This window comes from Sphaerodactylus townsendi, linkage group LG04, assembly GCF_021028975.2.
Source record: "Sphaerodactylus townsendi isolate TG3544 linkage group LG04, MPM_Stown_v2.3, whole genome shotgun sequence".
NCBI classification, from domain to species: domain Eukaryota; kingdom Metazoa; phylum Chordata; class Lepidosauria; order Squamata; family Sphaerodactylidae; genus Sphaerodactylus; species Sphaerodactylus townsendi.
In genome coordinates, this window is record NC_059428.1 from 41,226,597 (window position 1) to 41,244,443 (window position 17,847).

General features: G+C 40.2%; 2 protein-coding genes across 4 annotated transcripts in view; one reads left to right on the top strand and one right to left on the bottom strand.

Annotated features, from left to right (window-relative positions):
* Positions 1-17,847, bottom strand: part of CMSS1 (cms1 ribosomal small subunit homolog) — a 232,130-nt gene that overhangs the window by 84,571 nt on the left and 129,712 nt on the right. Inside the window, exon 2 of one of the 3 annotated variants that reach the window (XM_048494469.1) lies at positions 13,590-13,634. The exons of the other annotated variants lie outside the window; for them this stretch is intronic. The gene's annotated coding sequence lies outside the window, so the exon portion shown is untranslated. The remainder of the gene's footprint in view (positions 1-13,589; positions 13,635-17,847) is intronic. 3 annotated transcript variants of the gene reach the window in all.
* LOC125431562 (filamin A-interacting protein 1-like) overlaps positions 1-17,847 on the top strand; it is a 125,039-nt gene that overhangs the window by 60,715 nt on the left and 46,477 nt on the right. The window lies entirely within an intron of this gene.

The window sequence follows — 17,847 nt, forward strand, 5'->3', positions numbered from 1 at the left end:
GATAGCCTGACATCTGAGGCTACTGACAGTGATTAAAAAGAAGACTTCCTGTAAGGGCAGGTGGCTTTTCTTTTAAACAGACTTCTATATAAACAAATGTGTAATATGATTCAAACAATACCATAATTGGATAGGTGAGTTTCTGTTATCAAATGATGAACGATGTAAGATTTAAAATAGGCTATTACCAGAGTTGTCAAAATATGAGAGGTCAACAAAAGCTTTGGCTTTAAAAGGCTGGATTCAAGGATCACATTTGATTAAGGGAAAGGGGCATGAACCCTGGCTTGTTGCTGGATGTTGTATCTGCACTCAGCTCTACTCCCTCCTCAAGCACAGAACTGTGATTACACCCTAACTTTACTTACCCAAGACGTACAAATAATATGCAAAGGGGTTAACAATGGCTCATTCCGCACATGCAGAATAATGCACTTTCAAACTGCTTTCAGTGCTCTTTTAAGCTGTGTGAAATGGCAAAATCCACTTGCAAACAGTTGTGAAAGTGGTTTGAAAATGCATTATTTTGCAATGTTAGTTCCCGCAATTCAGGATCCTGAAGAAGGGATTTATCAAGGTTAAAACTCCCAGTTGAAAAGCAGACAACTACTGAAGGGAGGATTTCACAGCAATTCTCAGAGCAAGAAGGAAGGGGCAAGGAGGGGGCAAACATACAAGGCCAGAAACAAGCCTGATTTGTACAAAGTTTTGCATAACCATAGCTACAAACTTTTGCATAACCATAGCTAAGTACAACATCTGAATGCAACCAGTATTTTCCCACAGCCCATGCCCCAATTGCTACAATCATAATGTTCAGAGATGTAGGACTGTACAAATAATAATTCTTCCAAATTTGCGACTTAAATCATCTTAGTCCAAAAAAATAACACTATTTTATTTTTCCTATGAATGTTTTTGCAATACTAGAAGTACAGTTTTAAGCAGAATTATATCCCCCCTATGAAAGTGATTTCAATGCAATCCTAAAATAAGTTTAGAAGGGTACCACTCTGTTTAGGATTGTACGGTAAGTGACTTAGGTATACTGATCATTTAGTTTTAGGAGGAGAAAATACAACGGCAGGAATGAATTTTAAAGATATACATTGGGAGAGAGGGGGTGTTATTGATTTAATCCTGCTTCCCAGCACTTCTTTCAAGAAATCCTTTAGTTTTTTGAACTTGGTTAAAAGTTTCAGTGTTAAGACTTCATTATGGCCCACTAACAACAATTAAAGGCTGGATCCAAGAACCACGAATGGAGATCCACTGCGGGACAGATAGTTCTTACCTTCTCTCTCAGCTTCTCAGCCTTCCCCTGCTCTTCACCCCAAGCCACCCAAAACATAACTCCTGATGATTAGTATATCTTTGGATACAGTGTGATCTACAAGTGCAAGTGGGAAATTTGTGCAAGTGGGAAATTGTGCAAATGAGAAATTGTGAAAACTATTAATCCTTCTTTGGCCAAGTAAAACATCTTTCTCTTGCAGAATTAAATTTTTGGGCTAAACAATGAATATATAACTGTAATGAAGGTTTACAACCTTGTCTTCTATGCCAGAGGACAAATCGATGGAGAAGATCATAGGCTCATTCTTCATGGGTCAAAAACAGCGGTGTGAAAACGGTGTAAAAATGGTGTAAAAGGGTTTATACCGTTTTCACACTGTTTTCGCACCACTGTTTTTGGCCCATGCCAAAACATTGAATCAGCCATAGTCTTTTCTTCCAGTGATACAGAGAGGAAATCTACATTGCGATGGTGTCTATTGGCAAGCTGGGGAGATTCTTGGACTTTTGAGTCAAACCATAGTTTGTCTTTTTGTCTGAACCACAAACTACAGCTTGCTGTTATCCCTACTAACCAGAATTCTACACTAGAATTAAAGGAAAGAGGGCAACGCACATTTTGTGGTTTGGGCATAATAAGTACAGACAGGGGAGGAATTTGAGAGTGCGATATCCCCCAGGATCATTCATGGTGCTGCTATGTGAGAAGCTTGGTTTCTACAGAAGATGGTTTGAGCCACTGAACGAAGATAATCATTGTTATTTCAGAATATAAACATAGACAAACCATATACCATTTAGCTTAGCCTTGCTTACTGTGACAATAGTTCTCCAGGGTCTCAGAGTCCTAACACTCACTGCCTGAGATTCTTCAACTGGACCTGCCAGAGACTGAACCTAGATTTTTTTACAAGCAAAGTGTGTATTCTCACACTGAGTCATGGGCCCTTCAATAAACATTTAGTGATGTATTTTATTCATGTTTACTGCTACTAAATGCCATGTTTAAAATATTTTTAGTATTCCTCAGTTAAAGACATTTGTATCCTCAAATACACATAAAAGTTTAGAATCACAACATGTTTTATTCACAAAAGCCTTACGTATACGTTACTGGTGTATTCTTCATCTGAATGACAGGTCTAATGTGGACATTACTCTCAAAAACAGTTATTCATATTGCCAAAAATGGATTTTAAAATACTAACATTTTAAGAAAGTCATGAAAGAAAAATATACATTTTTAACACAAAGCAGGATACTCATGGAATAGGACTTTCTTCATTCTCATGCTGCATCACACTATGCCCCTGGAAATGCTCTCCTGGTGCAGGGGAGGTAAGAGTTTAGGAACCCTTAGGAATAGTGTGGGGGCAAAGAAGGATATGGAACAGGAGGAGGAACTAGCAAACCTTGTGCCCCCCTTCTCCAGCCAAGAAATGCTGATGTAAGTGTAGTATAGAGCGTAGGTGTCAAACTCGCGCCCCTCCAGATGTTATGGACTACAGTTCCCATCATCCCCTGTCAGCATCATGCTGGTATAGAGCATCTCGATCCAAAACTTAAATCTTTTAGCTCCTCAATGACATACATGTATATAATTAACAGATTAAATCAAAGCATAGACAACAAATCAGAGGATACAGTAGTAACTGAGGCTACAAAGAATCATCGAATCATAGAGTTGGAAGGAGACATACAGGCCATCTAGTCCAACCCCCTGCTCAATGTAGAATCAGCCTAGAGCATTCCAAAGAAGTGTTTGTCCAGCTGCTGTTTAAAGAGTGCCAGTGAGGGGGAGATATCTTCAGGAGTCTGATATAGTGAGCTCTAGTCCACAAAAACGTCTGCCAAAATCACTTTGTTAGCCTTTCAAGTGCCACAGACTGCTTCTGTTGATTAATTAACCTGGTTACCGCAGTGGAATTTATCACAATCCTTTAAAATATTGTGGCACCACTAAAAGAAAAACCAATGCAGGCTGAATATTTTTGCTGATCAAGTATGCTATTCCAATCCTCTTCCCAAAGCAACCACAAAACACAAATGTTAATTGCTGTTCAGCTGTCTTTCCAGTTAACTGTCTTTCTAGTTTTCTCACCATTCGACTCATCTTTTGAGCTTCCTGGAGGCATCTGGCTGGCCACTGCTGGCAACAGAATGCAGAACTAGATAGCCCTTGTTCCAATCCAGCTAAGCAATTCTATTTACTATTACACTTTTTACAGATGAATCCTATTATGTCATCCAGATTTCTCTGAAACCACAGCCAGACATCAAGTAAGAATGAATGCTTTGAGAAACAGATTGAAGCGATGCTTCCTGTCATTTTTAATTGTGTTAATATTTATCATGAATGGAGATTCCCTCCCTATATATTTTTTTTCCATTGTGCTATTCCACATTAAATGCTGGAAAACCAGATCACTCAAAATTTTATAAGAATATTCATGCCTTCTGTTGTCCAGGAATGCCATTGCAGGTACTCTAATTGAAAAATATTAGAGAAAATACATACTTTAATTATTTTTCCATTCTGTGTTCGCAACTATTTTGCATGCAGTATTACACAGCAACAAAAGAGGCAAGGATTTTATGGAAGGGACAGAGCTGCTTCTGCAGCTGTGGCTTTGCTTCATCTTGTGGACTTGTGACCGTCCTAAGCTCACTGAAGGGGCCAAAGTGAGAGGAATTTCTGTCTGTACCTGCAACTCAGGCTACCCCCTATTCTCCCATCTATGCTTTGAATCTGGTTGCAGCTGAAGTCCATTGCTTTTTAATTAGGATTGGTATATAAATCAGAAATATAAATCTTGATTGTTCTGGAAATTGGGAGGGAGACAGAGGACTCTACCTGACCATACTATCTCTCCTCAAAATTATCTACAGCAGCTGATCAGCTACAATGAATCCAGAACAATTCTTTCTCTTCCGCATTCAACAGTGTTCCTGTAGAACCTAATGGCACACAAGAGAGTATTATCTAAAGGCTTCAGAATGAGCTCATTGGTATTGCATCAGAGCATTCCAGCGAGCAGTTTGTAACATAAAAGCAGAAACATCTTGAACTACTCATTTTGGTACAGTGTTTTTGAAGTACAACAAATCCCTCTGAAGGTATGAACAATGGACACGTCTTATGGAGTGTATGGCTTATGAAGCAGATGTGAAGTGCTTGATCTTTATTACCATCAATTATAGTTAGGATATTAAAAGGCAAACTGGGAAGGCAATGTGATTACTTTTCACATTTAGTTTTCTTAGCCAACGTGGGCATAGTGTATATATGAACATGGGATGTGGAATGGTATAGTATAGCGCAATCTCGTCAAACCTCAGAACTAAATTTGGTTGTTACTCGGAAGGGAGACCTCCAAGGAAGACCTCTGTTTAGTCACTTGCCTTACCACTGCAAGACTAACAGATTCTGCTGAAGAAGCCTCTTGGGCAAAACAAGGAAATTTTATCTGAGTAATAAAATACATATTTATCTATGTTACACCATTGGCCTTGACCTTTTTTTAAAAAAATCTACTGAACATAGTGCACATCAGTCTGCTTTTTACAAATATATGAATTTGTATGAATTCACATATGAATTAATGAAGCAACTATCAAGATGCCTAGCACAGAGAGGGCTAGGATTAATTTTAGATGACAGCATGTAGGTGACAGTGCATCAATTTGTTAGGGACATTAGTCTTCCTATGCATCCATAAAATGTACAAAGGCATCTCAATCCATTTCAGCAGAGAAAGGAATTGTCCATGTAAATCCCCTTTCCGTGTGCGCAACGTTTTCCTCCAGAAATAAACAGGAGAGGTACTGGGACAGGAGTTATGTATACACAAACTGCTGGATCAAAGCAAGTGCCGTCTGAAAATACTTGCATATTCCTTTTTTCTTATATTTCTATTTTATACTTCAATTATCTAAATTTTGAATTCATTCCTGAGAGTGTCTACTCCATCCCCAAGAGGCCTTCCTTATATTGAGTCTGCACAGAGTACAAGTACCAGCTCTAAGGGACATTATTAGGAACTGCAATTAAGCCTGACATATAACTTGATGGTTGGTAACTAGGGCCCGAATATCGAAGCATGTTGTGCTTTGCAACTCAAATTCAGAGAGAAAGTGAGGTTCTGTGTATTTATCTGGCCTGTGCTTATGCCAGTAAAGGTTATGAAATGAAATGAAATCTGGCCTGTGCCATTAGTACTTCTATAACACGCTTATTAAGGCTTCCTACATGCACACTCATGAACCTAACCGTGCTGCAACCACTTGGCAAATGGTAATAGGGAGACAGATCCCCCCCCCCCGCCCTTCTCTCCAAAGCGATCATTTTTCAATCACTTGGATGAGGGGGACAGATATGATTTTTTAAATTTCAATGGCCAAACCAATCTAGCACAACAGTTTATATCAAATTTGCTATAGGGGGTACAACAAACTGCTTTGATGAGAGGAAAGAAATAAGAAATGTCATAAATCCATGAAACCAAAAGCCAAGATGAACTAAGCTGGGGCATTCCAAGTTAAAAATAACCACCTTGAAACAGAGAGACAAGAGTTGTAATTTTATGCAGTACGAGATGACATCATGGCTTACACAGGGCCAGCTCAATAAATCAAGCCTTAACTAATTAGAAATTCTACTTTCAATTCACATTATTTCGACAAATAATTGGAACAGGACAGTTCTTAATGCAAGCCAGATATGTTTACTAAAACATGTCCTCTTCAAACTCTTTTAGCTTCACTGCTGCCTACAAAGAATTCATGTTCATAAAATTACACACCCCAGTTTTGGAGTCTGACATCACTGTCAAAGAATTCTTCAATTAACTTTGTCACTTTAAGCTTTCTTCTCTTATGAGAAAACGAGGTGTCAGTTCCTTCCAGAGCCAGTGGTTGCCATCCACGCTCTGTGTTCACATCGGCTTGATACAAGTTAGTGAACTGTTATTACCATTTGGACAGGGGTTTTTTAGGAAAGCAGAGAGAGTTGTTGTTTCTTACTGAATGCACTGAACAACAAACTTACAGTGTAACTTTCTATAAAAAGGATCTAATATTTTCTGTCCAGCTGAATCACACCCCCCCCCCCCCCCCCGTTACCGTTTTCTGTAAGCCAAAAAGAAGTGAAATATTAAAGGCTGCTTTAACTAGACAAGCAGTCTTAAAATACATTTATTTATTCTATTTATACCACACCATTCTTCCCTGAAGGGGCCAAAGCAGCTAACATCCTCCTCCTCGCCTGCATTTTATCCTCACAACAACCCTGTCAGGTAGGACTGGCTGAGTGTATGAGCTTCGATAGCAGAGTGGAGATTCCAACACTGTAACCACCACATCACAATGGCTTTCCTAAGCTGCCTTCCTACTAACATAGGTTAGTTAACATTTTCAAAACACAGAATCAAAAGTCAAACATATAAAAATGGTCTGTTTCTTTGTACAGTCAAAGGTTTTCATGGATGGAATCAACTGGCTGTTGTGGGTTTGCTGGGCTGTGTGGTTGTGGTCTAGTAGTTTTTGCTCCTAACGTTTTGCCTGCTTCTATGGCCAGCATCTTCAGAGGTATATCACAGTAACATGTGTTTCTGTGGCACAGTGTTGAGTGATTGAGTGACGGAGTATATGTTTTGCCCATGTCAAAGGGGAGTGAGGGTGAGGCACACTTGCATGTGTCTGGTTGGAGTTCATTTACAGTTGCATTTGCAATCATATTCACAACTGCATTTGCACTTATATTTGCAACTTTTTGTTATTTGTCTTGTTAATACCTTGAAACCATCTCTTTGCTGCCAAGGCAAATGAAGCCCACCAGCCATGCACTGTAGCCTGCCAGTTGACTGACTACTATCCATTTTCCAGTGCCGAGCAGAAAGCAAAAAACTTACAAATTTACAAAGCCCCAAGGCTAAACTCAAATCCAGATACTAATAAAGGGAGCTTTGAGCCTTGAAAGCTCATACTCCGAAAATCTTGTTGGTTTCAAAAGTGCTGCTGGACTCAAATCCAGCTGTTCTACTGCACACTAAAAGAGCTATATATGCGCTCCCCGCAAATAGCCTCAGGATGGTGAACAACAACGGATATACAATTAAAACAATATATAAAACAATGCCCAATATGAGAACTGTCTAAATACATTCAACAAAGGTTGGGACAACTGCATTGCTCCCAATAATCAACAATAACAACCGATCAAAACCCAAGACAAACAAAAACAGCAAACAGAACTGAACCCCGCAGGACCTTGGTCTCATAAACAGAGCATTCCATCAGGCAGGGGCCACGGCCAAAAAAGCTCTGGTCCTGGGTGAAGACAGCTGGATCATTTTAAGGACAGGGATTGTCAGGAGTTTGTTATTTCCTGCATGTAACACTCTCTAAGAGGTATAGCAGGAGAGGCAGTCCTGCTGATACACTGGTCCTGGATTGTTTAGGGCTTTAAAGTTAGTACCAGCACCTTAAACCTGATTCAGTGCTCAACCTGGAGCCAGTGCAGCTGATGGAGCACTATCTGGATTTGGACGGTCAACCGTGTCTCTATAAGGACTCAAGCAGCTGCACTATGAACCAGTTGGAACTTCCAGAGCAGCCCCAGCAGTTACAGAAGTCTTTTCTGGAGGTGACTGTTGCATGGATTACCATGGCGAGGTCAGGGCAGGACGAGTAGGGTTGCCTAGCCTAGCTGCCTGTGAGACCTAAGCCTCTATAGCCGTGGTGGTGAACCTTTGGCACTCCAGATGTTATGGACTACGATTCCCATCAGCCCCTGCCAGCATGGTCAATTGGCCATGCTGGCAGGGGCTGATGGGAATTGTAGTCCATAACATCTAGAGTGCCAAAGGTTCGCCACCACTGCTCTATAGAGAGGGAGACATCAAGAATCACATCCAAGCTCCTAACAGAAGGCACAGGTATCAACTGTATCCTGTGAAGAGCTGGAAGCTGGCCACCTGAAGCTGAATCTCCCCAGCCGAGTCACAGGACCTCTTTCTTTGATGAACTTAGTTTCAGCTGACTCTGCTTCATCCATCTCAGCACAGCTTCCAAAGAACTGACGAATGTATCCAAAACAGTATCAGGCCAGCCACCCAACAACATACTAGTGACAGCCCATCCCAAAGCTCTGAACCAACTGGACAAAGGATCGCATATAGATATTAACCATCATGGGAGACACCCCAGACGAAAGGGTGTCATGGACAAGTCCTCTTCCCTAATGTTATCCTTTGTCCCCAAGCCTGGAGAAAGAGCCTCAGTCACTGTAAGGCTGTCCCACGTATCCCGGTGTTGGCGAGGAAACAAGTCAACATACCATAATCAACTAGAGCAAACACTGCTTTCAAATCCAAATGGACCAACAGCACTGACAGGCCTTGATCCAGGTGCCTCCAGAGATCATCTGTAAATGCAACCAGTGCAGTCTCTACCTCATGGCCAGGTTGGAAGCCAAACTGATGCGAATGTGATGCCTATGTGTCAGAATGTCTGGAGCTGCTCTGACTACTTTCTAAACTATCTTTCCCAGAAAAGGCAAATGTGGGACTGGGCATTTATTGGCCCTACATGTGTATTCATTGTTGACTTTTTGGGTACTTAATTCAGTAAGTGGCGGGATCAGTTGGTGGAATAAAATTTGCCAGGCCTATTCAGAGAACATCCAACAACCTACTTAGATATTCTAGAATTCTTGGAAAGAGATATAAAGTTTCACTTTTAGAACTGTTGGACAGTTATTTTGTTAACAGAAGATACTTGGAATTCAAACAGTTGAGTTTACATATGACCCTCAAATGTCCAGGAATTTTCCATTATGCACCTAATGCTTCCCACAGTTCAATTATTCCTGTAAAGATTACTAAAAAAAAAAGATGACCTCTCCCCAAGTTATTGTAACAGACCCCTTCTTTTTTAAAACCAGTCAGCCTTTTGAAGATCTGTAATTAAAGATTGAAATATATTTCTTCTCTTGTATAAACTTGTTCAGATTACTTCCTATTGATCTTCTGAGTCATATTTTGGCACTAAATTGCTTTTCTGTTACAAAATATAAGCAAAAGAGAACAAATGATGTAATCTATTTAGAATTGAGGCTTATTTTTTCACATGAGCAAGAGAAACAAGTTTGTACAAAAGTAGCGAAAACCGAAAACCAAGTGAATATTTTTAAAGTAATGTGTAAAGTATTGTTTTTCTCTTTCCAAGTACCAAAATACTTGTCCATGTAAAAATACAAATTGTTTTAAATACACTGGTGGTTAGTTCATGCAACTGTCAATGCATCTAGGAATGATTCAAACCAGAGATATTAATCTAGACAGGGGCAATAGCTTTGTTATAGAGCACTTGCTTTCCAAGTAGATCCTAAATTCAACCGTTAACCTTTCCCGTTAAAAGGATCAGGAAGTAAGTCATGTCAACTACCCCAGCCTGGGACCCTGGAGAGTCACAACCAGACAGAGCAGACAATACAGGCGTCGGTAGACAAATAGTCTGATTCAGAATACGGCAGTTTCATGTGTTCATCTTGACTATTATTTTATAAACAGAGTACTTCACATATTTTGGCCACAATCCAATACGTTGTTAAGTACTTTTGTTCTTTTCAACCCAGTGCACTACATTATAGGATAACACACAGTAAAATGACTAGATAGGTCATTTTACAGGTGTGGGACCAAGATGAAGGTGGCAATTCTTCTCAAGAGAAGTACGCCAAAGCTGTGTTATTATCAGTGCCATAGATTATGGCTTTTTCTGATGAACTGATCTCCTCACACTATTTCTTCTCCCAAAAGCCATTCCAGCAGCCAATCATAAATGCCAATAATGATAATTCCAGGAATATTTTGTTGCCAACGGAAGATAAATGGTTTCTCCTTCTTTAGAGTTTCTAACCCCACCCACCTCTAAGTAAAGAGAACAGGAGCACAGACAACTCATGAAATAATTTCTCACATAGAGGGTTCTTTGAGGCTGTACACATTCCTTCCACTTGCTTGGAAAGAAAGTAACAAATGAATTGAGCTGCACCACATGAAGTTCCCTTAACCTGAGTCATACCACCAAACTATTAAACTTAGTATTGTCTCCTTTGACTGGCTACAGCTTTCCAGAGTCTCAGATGAAAGTCTTTCGTATCATCTGCTATCTTGCTCTTTTGTTGGCAATTCCAGGATGCAACCTAGTATCTTCTGAATGAAAATCAGACGCTCTAGCACAGTGGTTCTCAACCTTCCTAATGCCGCAACCCTTTAATACAGTTCTTCATGTTGTGGTGATCCCCAACCCTAAGATTTATCCATTTTACAGATGGAGAACACTGATGCAGAGACTCTTAGGTGACCCTTGTGAAAGGGTCGTTCGACCCCCACAGGGGTCCCGACCTCCAGGTTGAGAACCACTACTAGCACTTTGGCTGCCAGCTCTGGGATGGGAAATACCTGGAGATTTTGAGGGCAAAGCCTGAAGAGGGTGGGTTTGGGGAGGAGAGGGATCTCAGCTGAATACTGCATCTGCCCAGCCATTCAGTTTTACAATTTGTTTCCCACTGACTTTTGGGGCAAATCAAGGAGATTTCCACAGTAGTTTATTCCAATCCCCTCAGTAGTCTCTCTCTACAGCGAGGGGAGTAGAATCTGAAGCACAAGGAAGTGAACTGGCGTGATGGGATGAGATATCCTCAACGTTTTCTGGGTGACTCATTCTCTCCTGCTTCAAAAGGTCATAATGAATTTTAAATGCAGAGAATAGTACCTATTGCTTAGAGTGCATTTAAAAAAAAGCAAGATAAAACCATGTTAGATAACAAGTATTAACGGGATGAACTGCCTTTACATCTTAACACTCTTCCTGGGCATAGAAAAGGGACACGGGGAAGGATGAGGAGGGAAGAGGAATAAATAGTTGTGGTAGAAAGGAAGGATGAAGAAATGGAAGGAAACACCTGTGAGGGCAACTGTCAAGCTGACAGTTCCATGAGGGCAACTGTCCAATTGACAGAAGGTAACAACTGAACAGGCACACGGATGCACATTATGATCGTTATCTCCATTTTCTTTTTTAAATTGCGTAATATCTCCATGTGGCTCATGAGTCAGTTTTACCACCCTGTAGTCACAAACAGTTTAGCAACAAAAAGTAATATCAGGTGCACAACTATACAGCTGCAGCTGTGTAGATGTGTGTAGTAGCAGCATCCTGCCGGCCTCCCCTCCCCCCAGCAAAACCAGGAATCCTGTAGCAATTTAAATGACTAACAACATTTATTCCATTGAAATAAGCTGAAATAAGTTTTGTTAGCTTTCAATCTGCCACTGGACTCTAAGTTTACCATTTCTAGTCCTTGATCATTAATTTCACACAATAATATTTCAAATTATGTCAGGAATGTTTTCTTGCCCACTGAAAGGCCACAATATGTGAAACATTTCTACGTTTGGTACACATTTTTTATTTTATTTATTTATTTATTATTTAAACTTTTATACCGCCCCATCCCAAGGGGCTCTGGGCGGTGTACAACATAAATCTCGGTACAAATAAATATGGTTAAAACCTTTAAAAACAGCAGTGTGAGCAACAGCATGTGTGAGCAACAGAAAATCTCAGCAAGGCACAACTATATCCCTAACTTGTAAGCCATGAAAAGCTTCATGGTTTATTACATTTGTTCAACATCTTTTGTCTTCTAAAACAGGACAAACACCAAAGGAATAATGCACTGAACAGAAGACCTAATGTGTCTCAGCATAATGCAGTAAACAAGACCTAACATACAGTTAGACGTTACCCGAGAAGCAAAGAGTTCTGATAAAGACAGCAATTTTTCCTTTTCAATAACTCTTGATGAAGTACAGGATTTAAGATCCCTCCTAGCATTATTACCTCATGCTTGAGACTCTCATGAATAAAAATTATATACAATAGAAATAATTCAAATGTTCATAGTGCACAATATACTATACCAAGTGCCCTGCTGCTTCAAGCCAAATTCTAATTATCTTAAGAACTTCAAACTTAAATAAAACAAGTCTGACTTTTATAACATTTTAGCATTATTATAGCAACATCAAGACTAAGCCATGTCTAGTTACGTTTAACTCTGCCAACAGACAAAGAAGAGATGTATAGAATTAAAATTTACTTTTGCAATACTTGCAGCCACATCCAACAGTTCAGCCACCTGGTTGCGGCATCGCAGCAATGCCGGCCTGCTGCTCCCATGGAAGTTTCCCAGTGGCGTGGAGAGGCTTAAAATACTCAAAAGTCTCCAAGCCGCCAGGAAGCCTCATTGGGCTTAATGGATTTATGCCACCTTTTCAGTGGCATAACTCCAAATCCTGGGCTGCCAGTGCAAAATGGGCAAAGACCAGGAGTGAGTTGACTACTGTTGGCTCCTCCCCCAGCCACGCCCCTGTACCATCCGACACACCAGCGGTGGCTGAGGGGACACAGGGAGGCTGGCACCACATCCCACTGCTGGGCAGGGCTGCAGAGGGAAAATGATTAGAATAGATTATTTTGCATAATACAACTTGAAAAGATCATTTTTGCACATACTACTGCCAAGACAAATCTCTCCCATCTGATAATGAATTTGGTTTTTCCTGCCTAAATGCAGAACTTTACATTTATCTCTGTTGAAACTTATTTTTAGTTTGTTAGTCTTAGCTCAGTTTTCCACCCTCTCAAGATCAACCTGTATCATCCTGCATCCTCTCAAGATCATCCTTGACTCTGTTCCTCTCCCAGTTTCATACTGTCTGCAAATTTCATGAGCATCCTCTTTGTACTCTCCTCTGAACCTCTCCATCTTGATAACTTCCTTTTTTACACCATGGCACCAAAATTTTAACTGATGACTTTATGACTGCTGGTGATAATGGACCTGGAATTGGAGTTCGTGGTTATGTTTTTAGTGATTTCTAGAAGTTTCCTGTGTTTACTTGTTGACTAATGAAAATTTTCTTTTTTATCTGTTCTTTTACATCTTTATTACTGCCCTTTGCAACTGCTTTTGTGTTTGCAAAGCACCTTGGGAACTTTGATATAAATAACAAACATTCATGGCTTAAAATTGCTGCTACTGATACAATATAAAGTGACACTATTTTTTTAAATGGCAACATTGTACCAACATCACTTTCAAGTGCTTTTGTCCTTGATGAATTTCAAGGACATCCTGATTCCTTCATAGTTCATGAATTCATACGCAAAAGGAAAAGAAGGTATTAGTATCATCTGAATGAAAAGAAAGATCCATATATTACCAGAAGAAAGGATCCATCACAAGAAACCATCTCAAGTCTGCTTACCTAGAAGAAAGAAACAGTGAACTCCATCAGTTCCACTCAACTAAAACAGTTCCAAAACAACATTTTGATCATATCCTGGCAACCAATAAGCAAGAAAACATAAGGAAGCAACGCTAGAACAGGAAATTGCCAGTTCATTCAAATAGTAATTGACATTAACAGGGAAGTCACAATGAACATATACAAACAACCACTAAAAGAAATTTAGCATAAAGTAGTACGGTGAAAACTGCCAGCAACAACTGCTCAAGGGACCAGTGAAACAAAGTTAAAAGGGGGACATTGCACTTGAAAAACCTTATGGGATTTAAAAATGCAACAGTTTATGCTTTGGTTTATCTTTTTCAAATACAACTTCACAGCTGCTATGAAAAGGGACTGACAATAAAAAGCGAGTATCAAAGCAAAGGGGTAGTCATATCAGACTGTCATAGCAAAATAAAACACAAATCCAGTAACACCTGAAAGACTAACAACATCTATTTTGAACATATTTCCTATGTGCAAGTATGCAGGTTGAAATTCAGTGACCTGAGCTTTTTCTTTTAGGAGAAGCATGTTAAGGTGGGATATGATGGAGATGTTAAAAATTAAAAACAGCATGAAAAGCAAACAGAAAAATATAAATCCCTGCTATTTATGTACAAGAAAATGTACTCATCCAATTCAACTTATGAGTTCAAGTCAAACTGTAGGAAATATTTCTTCATTCAAAACAGAACTTTGCTATGAAACTTCAAGCTAGAAGTCACTCTGACTAGCTGAGATGGTCAAACTGACTCCCCATCTATAGCAAACTAAATTTTACTGTCACATCTAGGGTCGATTCCACACAACATAATAATACCGGGTTACATTTGGTATTTAAAAATCTGGGTCTATTTTATCCCAGTTTCTCCCTTCACATGGATGCCCGTTTTCATGAAGGAATCGAGTGAAGACAGGGAGGAAATACTCTGATTTCTTGTCCACGAGTCCAACTTCTTTTTTTACAATAAAATGCAGCACACATGCTCAAACATCCCCGGTGTGCTGCATTCTGCTTGGCTCCCCCCACCGCAAAGACAATGCTTCTGATTGGCGGATCCACAGCAACTGCAGGAAAATCAAGCAGGACACATATACCCCTTTTCTCTAGCTTTGGAAAGGAGCCGGTTACACGGCAAGCATGTTGTGCTATACGAAGTAAAAACTTTTGGTTGATACTGGGCAGAGCACTATGTCCCATCCACATTTAAAGGTGTGCAAGAAAACACAGCACAAGACACTCACCACCCCCAGATATACCAAATAACATTTGCCTGGTCTTTGGGGTTGTCACAGGGTGAGAGCAGTCTGCCAGGCAGGCACTTCCCCCCCTCCCCCCCCAGAACCCCGATGGAAATGTGAGCCCAGAGCTGTGGGGCTGGGGTGGCTGGGCTGTGGCTGGGCCAGCGAGCGGTGCTTGGCGAGAATAAGCAGGAATGAGGTGAGCGCTTCTGCTTTCCCGCATGGGCTTGCTTGCCTGGCTCCTGGAAGAGCTGTCAAAGGGCAGAAAACTTGCTTGGGGAATGTTTTGGAAAGGGCGAGCTCAGTAGAAATGAAACTGACAGGATGCAAGGCGGGGAAATCAGGCGGTGGAGAAAAATAAATCACTGGGGTGCTGTGTGGTTTCCGGGCTGTATGGCCATGTTCTAGCAGCATTCTCTCCTGACATTTCACCTGCCTCTGTGGCTGGCATCTTCAGAGGATCCTCAGATGCAGGCGAAACGTCAGGAGAGAATGCTGCTAGAACATGGCCATACAGCCCGGAAACCACACAGCACCCCAGTGCTTCTGGCAGTGAAATCCTTCGACAAAAAAAAAATCAGTTTTGCTTCTGTGGTGTTTGCACGGAAGCAGATTCAACGCAGGATTTTGGAAAAGATCACGATGTTAGTGGCTTTTGAAAAACACAGGATGAAGGACATAGAGTGGGACAACCCCGCTTTAGGATTGGGAACCATGCAAACTCCTTGGCCAGACCAGGATGTTTCTCTTGGTCAACCCGGGATATTTGGCCCATGCAGAATCGACCTAATCCATGCAAACTATGATTTGCCACAAAATGGCAGGGCTTCCACTGTAAATTTTATCTGTGGCAGCTAAAATGGAATCTCTATATTCAACTGCAACGTTTGTTTATATGCCACATTAGATAACATAAGCCCCTTGCTCTGCTTCAATGGGGTGGACATGGTGAAGGGACGGGAAGGAAATAATGTGGCTGTTAGAAACAAAGAGGAGATTAGATGAATCTTTGTTCTGATCAAGCAGGACAAATCTCACATTCTGAATAGTTTGAACATTTTAAATAGTCCTACCTGTTTTGGTCTAGTGCCTCTTAAACAAGGCAAACAAGACTCCTCCAAAACATACAATTGATAAGGTCAAGATGAACAAAGGGAAGCATTTCTCCATTCAAACATAATGACATTAATTATTTTCTTCCACAAACTGTTCTAATTTCCCACTCGCTTAGATGGTTTGGAGAGAAGTTTGTAGATATTAACTTGTCATAAAACTTGGATCTTTTGCAATTACAAACAATTTTAGAAAACATTAATGAAAACTGTACTCAGGTGCAACAGAAATAATAAGTTATGTCATTATACTGCAATGACTTTGGATTACTGAATCTGACAAGATGATACAAGTAGCGTTTGGTTTAGCAATTCCTGCCCTCGTTTCAGTCTTCCTGAAGCATATCCTGTGTGCTCCATAATCAGATTGTGTTGATATCATCAATATTATGCAAGTATTATGCCACATCTAAGCTGTGGAATTGGCAAGAACTTTGAGAAGGGTTCACTGTATTTTGCAGGTACACATTACTGTTGTCCCAGGAAGCCAATTCACTCCTCTGTGTTTTGCCTGATCTTGCTTATGGTTCCAGTGATATGATTTCATTGGCCCAGTGACAAACAAAATGTAAAGACTCACTACTTGGCTTTTAAAAAAACCAACTATAATTTTTTAGGCTTCCAGAAACAGACACTTCCTTTTCAGTAATTATAGCCCTTTTCAGAGGGCTTTATAATCCCTATTGTCTATTTTATCATCACAATAGGCAAGGCTGAGAAAGAGCCACTTTGCTGCTTAGTGACTGAGCAGGGATTTGTGGTTAGATTTAGCCATGTTGAAGTCCAACAATTCACTGCTGCCTACACACTGACAGATTTTAAGGTGCTGACTTAGTTCAGGAACAAACTTTACATTAAATGTATTGTCGAAAGCTTTCATGGTTGGCATCAACTGGTTGTTGTGGGTTTATCCGACAGAAACATATCTTGTTGTGACATTTCCCTGAATATGCCAGCCACAGACTCAGGTGAAACATTAGGAGCTAAAAACTACATGAGAATGACCAGAAAACTACAAGAGAATGGCCAGAAAACTACAAGAGAATGGCTACAAGAGAATGGCCAGAAAGTCGCCAATAATAAGTTAACATTAAATCTTCTGGAGGTTGTAAGAAATTAAACCTTGATTAAAATGGTCTCCTGCCATAGTTTCAAACAGACCATTAATGGAATTGCTTAAAATTGTTAAGCAAAACTTTTTCTAACTCTGTTAGAAAATTAGGCATGTTCTAATAGACTAGTCATAATATAAATATACAGGCACACCTCATAGTTTATAATAGTATACACTATTGATTTACACTAATAGTTTACACTAATGATTGCACTGCAATCCATGGCCTGAACCACACAGACAAGTCTTCGCTCTTTTGGGTTTTCATCAAAACCATGGAAAATGAGAAATGTACCCGATTTATACAGAGCTCTGCTCAGGGGGTTTCCCCCGTTGCAACAGTAAAAAGAAAAAATTCTGTTAAATCAAAACACCAGCACAGACTGCTGTAAGAAAATCATTTTACCACATTTACATCTTTCCACCATTTGTTTGAGGTCAGCAAATCCCTCCCCCCCCCCCCATATCAACTAGAAGAACCAAAACAAAAACAAAACAAAAACTCCCAGGCTGCTCTCAGTAAGAGAGAAGTTTCCACAGTGGTTCGAATCGCTGATGCCTTTGACTTCATATCATAGCTCACTTATCAATGCTAAACATGCGTAATGTTTCAGAAATATAGGGCCTGAAACAAAGCAACTCCTAATCAGATCTGGCATGAAAAGGGGAAAAAAAGAACAGGGTGAGGTAAGTGTGATCAAACCCTGCAGAAGAACAG